Source organism: Phocoena phocoena, chromosome 12 (assembly GCF_963924675.1).
Source record: "Phocoena phocoena chromosome 12, mPhoPho1.1, whole genome shotgun sequence".
Lineage (NCBI taxonomy): Eukaryota > Metazoa > Chordata > Mammalia > Artiodactyla > Phocoenidae > Phocoena > Phocoena phocoena.
Genome location: NC_089230.1, coordinates 15,277,198 through 15,284,670, shown reverse-complemented (window position 1 = coordinate 15,284,670; position 7,473 = coordinate 15,277,198). Strand labels below are relative to the sequence as shown.

At 42.6% G+C, this 7,473-nt stretch overlaps 1 non-coding gene across 1 annotated transcript; it reads right to left on the bottom strand.

Annotated features, from left to right (window-relative positions):
• Nucleotides 1-6,639: 6,639 nt before the first annotated feature.
• Nucleotides 6,640-6,709, bottom strand: LOC136132397 (small nucleolar RNA SNORD104). The gene has a single exon (XR_010656473.1). It is a non-coding gene; the product is annotated as a small nucleolar RNA SNORD104 (small nucleolar RNA).
• Between the last annotated feature and the right edge of the window lie 764 nt (nt 6,710-7,473).

The following is a 7,473-nucleotide window of genomic DNA, read 5'->3' as shown; positions in this document are numbered from 1 at the left end:
GAATGTGTAAACAACTCTTACAACTCAACAATAAGAAGATAACCTGATTTTTTTTAAAGGGACAGGTTTCACTAATGATTCACCAAAGAAGATATGGAAAATAAGCATATGAAAAAAACATCATTGAAAGAAATAAAAATTAAAACAAGATACTAGTATACATCCTCTAGAATAGCTAAAATTAAAGACTGGCAACACCAAATGTTGGCAAGTGTATTCGAAATCAATAACAAAAAGATATCTGGAGAATCTCCAAATATTTGGAAATTGGGCTGTGAGATACAGCTAAAACAGTGAAATAGAATAGGAACTCTCATACACTGCTGGTGGGAATGCAAGATGATACAATCACTTTTGGAAATATTTTGGTGACTTTTTATAAAGTTAAATATACACTCATACCATAAATTCCACAGTTAGGCATTTACCCAAGAAAAATAAAATCTTATGTCTACAACAACACTTGGACATGAATACTGATGGAAGCCTTATTCATAATTGTCAAAAAGTGGAAGTTACGCAAATACCCATCAACAGATGAATAAACAAAATACAGTTTATTCCTATCCTGGAATACTATTCAGCAAAAAAAAGCAATAAAGTATTGATACACACAACCTGCATTAATCTCAAAATCAATGTACTTTTGTTCACAAAAGAAGCCACAAATGGGTGTATACTATTTGGTTTTATTTTATTAAATAATTGGAGAGGCAAAACCACTTTATAGAGACAGAAAGCTGATCAGTGGTTGCCCGGTATCCAAAATGAGAAGCATTCACTTCAAGGGGGCAAAAAAACTCTGGGGCAATGGAAATATTCTATATCTTGATTAGATGGTGGCTACACAGGTGTACACATGTTCAAACACATGGAGCCAAAAATGGGTACATTTTATTGTAGGCAGATTGTACCTCAATATATTTGAATTTAAAAGAGGAAAACAACACACATTGAGATATTGCCTGACACCTACCTGAATGGCTAAAACTAAATAAAAAGTACTGACAATACTAAGTGTCAGCAAGTATGAGAGCAACTGAACATTCATCCATTGCTCATGAGTGTGTACGTTGGTAAGATCATTGTGGAAAACTGCTTTGCATTGATCATATGTGTAACCTTTGACACAGAGATTCCTTTTCTAAATACATCTGATAGAAATGTGTACATATATGCACCAAAAGAATGCTCATAGCAGCAATAGCTTAAAACTGGAAACAATCTAATTGCCCATAAATAGTAGAATGGATTAAAAACTAGTGGTATATTCACATGACGGAATACTAGCCAGCAATGAAAATGACTGAACTGCTCATACATTCAAGAAACATGGGTGAATCTCATAAACCTGGTTTTGAGGGAAAGAACTCAGATACAGAAGGCTGCATATACTGCAATATTTCATTTACATAAAAATTTAAAATACGTAAAATTAATCCAGGATGTTGGAAGTCAAAATAGCCAATTTCTTTTGGAGAAAAGGGAAGGGAATATGAGAGGAGCTTCTGAGAAGATGGTAACCTATTTCGTGACCCAGGCTGTTACTAGAGTGTGTTCACTCATTGGGTATACAATGATGGTTTGTGCCCCTTTTGGTGTGTATGCCATATGCATTTATACAAAAAAACTTTTTAAAAGGGAATCATAAGTGAATGAGAACCAAGGAAGTAGAAGAGGAAACATAGACTTTTTTTGTCAATAAGGTCATTGCTAAATGGGAAGATGTAAAAAGGAAGAAGCTCGGGGTGTAGTAAGATTGTGCTGAAAGATGTTTTTGGTTTGTGTTTGCGGTACGCGGGCCTCTCACCGTCGCGGCCTCTCCCGTTGCGGAGCACAGGCTCCGGACGCGCAGGCTCAGTGGCCATGGCTCACGGGCCCAGCCGCTCCGCGGCATGTGGGATCTTCCCGGACCGGGGCACGAACCCGCGTCCCCTGCATCGGCAGGCGGACTCTCAACCACTGCGCCACCAGGGAAGCCCTGAAAGATGTTTTTTGGATTAGAAAAGATTTGCACTTGCCTGTATTCTGATTTTTGTAAGCCAGTGAAGGAGAAGAATTAATGCTATAGTAAATAAATGATTAAAAGATGAAGCACTCTTTTTAAAAATTTACGAAGCAGGGGCTCATGAGAAACAGCGGTATACGTGAAAGTGCTAATCTTGTGCAAGAATGACTTTTTTCCCTCCATGTCTCAAAAAAAAAGAAAAATGATGGAGCCACACAGGGAACCCATAAAAGCATGGATGAAAAGTGGGCAATTGTGCGAACAAAGCTGAGGGACACAAAGCACAGCCATATGCTGAAATGTTGTGAATCAGGCTCTGAATGTTAAGAAAAAAGTGATGAAAGTTGGCACATTCATTGCAGGAAAAGTGAAGAGTAGCTGCTTAGGGATAAATGAAAGAAAAACTGAGCTGTATGGAGGGGTCAGCTTAATTTGGAAATTACACATTTCTTTTTGTGCTAATTGGTACAATCATACTCTTGGAAACCCAGGCAGGAAACCTTGAAGTCATTGTTTTATTTCTTCTTCTCACAATCATCTTACATTCAACACTCCTTCCCTTTCAGTCTTCTGCAATCCAGGCTCTATCAGAGAAAACCTAAACCACTGTAACATTTTCCCAGTGGGGTCTCTGCCTCCAGTCTCTGCCTTCAATAGTTATTTTCCTAATACAAACATTTAGATGTCTGCATGCCCATAGAGATGGCTCCTAGCACAGGATGCCAGTTAAACTAAAAACTTAGCTGGGCCATGATGGAATCTGGGGCACGTGGCACATCGTGGACTGGATGTTAGCCCAACGCATCCAGCCCATCACACAGTCAAACCTTCACCTGGGTAAGTATAAACTAATAAGTAGTGACGTTTGTGGAGTACTTATGTTGGGAGAGACATGGTTCTAAGCAACTGGCATATATGGGCCTATTTAATTCGCATAACAACCTCTGGGGAGGGTTCTAGTTTTCTCATTTAATAGGCAGAGAAATGAGATATATAGGAGGCCAAGTAAACTGCCCCACTTAGAGTTAGTGATGAGAGCACATGGATTAAAAGCCAGTTAGCTGGATCCAAAACCACACATTTAACCCCTGCAATCAGAACAGGCACTTGCTTGGCTTCTAACACCTCTGTCTTTGGGTCTGCCTGGCCAAGTCAAAGTCTTGGCTCTGCAGCCCACATTCAGCATGGTCCTAGAGAATGCTGGTTTTTCTTCTGGTTCCAGGAGGCCCTACTCAGTAGTGAGAAATGGTTATTAATTTTTAACTGCTGGAAATAAATATCTAAAAGTTTAAAAAGAAAGTAAAAGAAAAAGCATTGGTGGGTGAAATCCTATCCTTGTAGGGAGTAAGTTGTCCTCTAATAGAAGATTATTTTCTGTAAATCAACTATACTCCAATAAAAAATAATTTTTAAAAAAGGAAACAAGCTACATAATAAACTTAGCTCAGAACCTGACCCCGCTCCCCCCAAAAAAGTGATTTAAGAATAAACGATTTCTCATACAGGAAAAAAGAAGATTATTTTCATCCTTCCACTCTCCCCTCCGCCGTGCACTGTAGTAAGAATTCCAACATAAAACTATCTTTATCTATTTTATGAATAGTTTACCCTGTTCTGTTGGATGGATTCTTATTTGCAAAAAGACTTGTTCTGTTATTCCTTGCTTTTCTTAACAAAATCATCTTTTGAACAAAGAAATGTTTAAAGAATTGGTTCCCCTTCCCCCCAAAGTTTGCCTCCCCTTTCCAAACTAAACAGTAACCCCCTTTTTCCCCCACCTAGAGCATTTTTTTCCAGGATTCTTTAAGCAAGTTCGAGGTTACAACAATCTTCGCTGAGACACTCTTAAGATTCCATTGTAGATATAATCCTTATCAGTGTGACTGTGATTACCAAGTCGCCTAGCTCTTATACAGAGTCAAAGATAAAGGCTAATATTCTACAAACTGAAATGCTGCAGCCTTTGAAAGTTAAGTTTTTCAGGTACAGCTTTGTCACTTAATGTACTTCTTTCTTCCCTCAAGACAGAGCGAGAGGGCTTGTCATTGAAGAGCGGGAAACCTCCACCTTCCCACGCTCGCGGGTGAAAGGCCTATCGTAAAAACACGGTACCTTATCCTTGAAACAAATTTCTCTCTGACTTCAGTGACACTAAAATGCACTGCAAACAATGGTGCTGGCACAGTTCCAGTGTTTCTGGACACTGCTTCTTAACATAAAATGAGTTCACAAAGGCTTGGGTTTCATTTCTGAGGATAACGGATACTTTAAATACTGTACACTTTTGTGTCTGCACATACAAAGTAAAGTAGTGAGTCGGGGCAATTATCCTTGTAATTCAAGTGCGCCCTTTCCTCCCCACATACATATTTTGGCTTTAATTATCTGAATGTTTCAAATGAAAAGTGTCTTTTTTTCCCATGGAAAATTGCTTCATTTCTCTCTATTTTTGTTTGTTTGTTTGTTTGCGGTACGCGGGCCTCTCACTGTTGTGGCCTCTCCCGTTGCGGAGCACAGGCTCCGGACGCGCAGACTCAGTGGCCACGGCTCACGGGCCCAGCCGCTCCCCGCGGCATGTGGGATCTTCCCGGACCGGGGCACGAACCCGTGTCCCCTGCATCGGCAGGCGGACTCTCAACCCCTGCGCCACCAGGGAAGCCCCATTTCTCTATTTCGTATGTGTAAATTTAAAGTATTCTCTACTCCATATATAGAGATGAGAGAAAGTTTTGCAGATAAATAATTTCGGAAGCAACACTTTTCCTTTTTCTAATGGAGAGCCACACAGCACCTCAAATATGGTTCAACAGGCAAAAAATGGTTTGCCTGTGAGGTCGGAATCCCACCCAGGCAGGGACGTCTCATCCCCATCTTTCAACCCCGAGGAACAGAGAAGACAGTAGAGACCCTGCCACCAGGGAGCTGACAGAAGCTGTCATCCAGGAGGAAGGAACACAATTCACCTGTGGCCTGAGAATTGTCATCAGATGTGTTGACAGGCGCGTGGGCTGAGGAGAGAGACAAGGTCTGTGCCAGCCGGTGAGAGGATGGAGGGTCCCCCTCCTCTCATCCAGCAGGAGTGAGATACTGCTGTCAGCATCACAGTGTAAGGCATGGACAGATCATTCCTAGACACTTTGTGGAGATCCTCACCAGGCTTGGGGGTGAGGGTAAGGGATTTGAAGGATGGGATTGGAAATCATGCAGCATCCTCCGGCTGGAGCGCACATACTGTGTGATTACCTGGTACCCCGAGGGCCTGGATGAATCACCCATCTCAAAGTACTTGCATTAGTTGAAGGGAAAAAATGCTGTGGTTTGGCAGGTGAGCCAAGTACTTCTTCATTGCTGTTGTTTGTCCTTTTCACTCAGCTATGAAAGGAATGTGTCGCTTTCTTTCAAAACTGTGTAGATAGAAATAAGGACTTGGTCTCAGGAACCCTTAAGGGACTACAACTGAGTAAAAGGAACTCATGTTCAAAATACACATTAAATTCATCCTCAGAATACTTAGGATATGCCAGAGTCTCTGAAAATGAAGGATTTTTAGGGTTATGGAACATAGGACAGGGGAGAGTAACCCTAAAAGACCTCACATAACTAAAGGGGAAACTGTATGTTCTTTCTTGTAACATGGCTATGATTCCAAGGTTTCAGACTACAAAAGACTCTCAAATGTTCTTGGTATTGAGCAGGAAAGTTTGTGGATTTCAAATAAACGCAAAGTGAGTGAGCATGGATGTGTTCTGCTGGGAAGTCAGTGCCTCCGTAAACCAGCTGATAATGAAAACAAGATGCCCCATTTCTGGAAAGAGGGGATCTGTGGGTCCAGATAACCAGGAGATGTCAAGAAGCTCGATTCACGAAAGCTGTGAAGGACGAGGAGAGTGATTGGAGTCGTTTAAGATGAATGGCCCAGAAAAAAAACGGTCAGTTAGCAAGTCCTGGGAATTGTCAGCCATGAATGTGGCCACAAAGATGAAGGAAGGATAAATTCATGATGCTAAGGTTTTCGTTTTCTGGTCATAAATCAATATTTGTTTATGTCAGTTTACCTTAAAAGCAACATTTAGTCACGAGCTGTTTGAACATCATTTATTATTGCTTCAGGCCAAATGCACCAGGAAGAGGCCAGAGACACAGGGCCCTGTAGGGAATGAATCCCTTGCTCGGAGCTTGGAAGGTTCCGTTCAGTGGTCAATACCCTCAGCCACTTGCTGAAGGCCTGTGGTCCTTCCTCCTTTCCTCACAGATCCCAACAAACTATCCTTTGCTTAGACTTAATCCCTGTCTACCTACCTGCTATCCAGCCTCTGTCATTTTCCCGCTCAAATCTCCAAGCCTGTGTCCACCCACTCTGTTCCGTCTTCAACCCCTTAAATTTGCACCTCCACCTGCAGATGAGCCCTCGCCTCTCAAAGTCCCCCACGATGTCCTTTCTCTTCCTGCTTCTCGTCTAGGTCCTCTTCTCTCGTCCTCCTTTCTTTCTGTCTCCCCCCGCTTTCCCCCCACGTCTCTCCCAAATTCAAATTCAGCGAGTTGGCTCATGGGTTACTCTTCTCAGCCCTTCTTTGATCTTAGACACTTTTGACCAGTATATATCCCTTTTTTTTTTTTTTTTCAGCGGCCCGGCTCAGACTCCAGTTCGCATCACCCGCGTCAGCAGTCTAACACGTGCTTTAATTCGGATGTCATCACCGCCAGCCGCCCACCCTCCACCCGGTTCCCAGGCCCCGAAAGAGGGGACAGACCTGCCCCAGCCCAGGACACACCCCACCTCACCTTCACCACTTCACAGTCGCTCGACCACTATATCCTGTTAAGAATAATTCGCTTGTCTTCTGTGTTCTTGGCCTTTCTCTCTGTCTGATTCTGCATCACCTTTGCATCTCCCTTCATCCTCCCATCCCTCACCTGTGCATACCTTCAAGTCTCTATTTTTGGCACTCTCCCCTCTCCCCAGCTTCTCAAGACCTTTCATTCGTGCTACAGCTCCATCTAAATCTTCGTCTCCAATTTTAAATCCTGACTTGCCTACAGGCAATTCAGCTAAACTCAGTAAATACTGGGTGCCATCATGCTGTGTGTCCAGCCGCCTACAAGAGACTCTCACTGTTCTTCCTGATGGCACCGTAAGCTGAAAATGCCCAAACTTAGCATCTCCTATCCTAAAACTACTTCCCTTTGTCAACTGCTCGATTTTTGGTACCTCTCATCCTGCTTCCTGTCTTTGAAGTGAAACCACCCCCTGACATTTGATTCTTTCTCATTGCTCAGTCCTCAGATGCAGGCTGTTACATATCTTACTTCAAAAAGGCCTTCTGTACAGCCTTTCCTCGCCCCCCCCTCCCCAGCTACAATTTTCATTTGGTTTCTTTCCTCTTTGACAGCTATTTGTATGTCTCCTGTACCAGGATCTCTTCTACTGCTCCTACCTGAACCAGGCCAGCCTTTGATCCTCCACA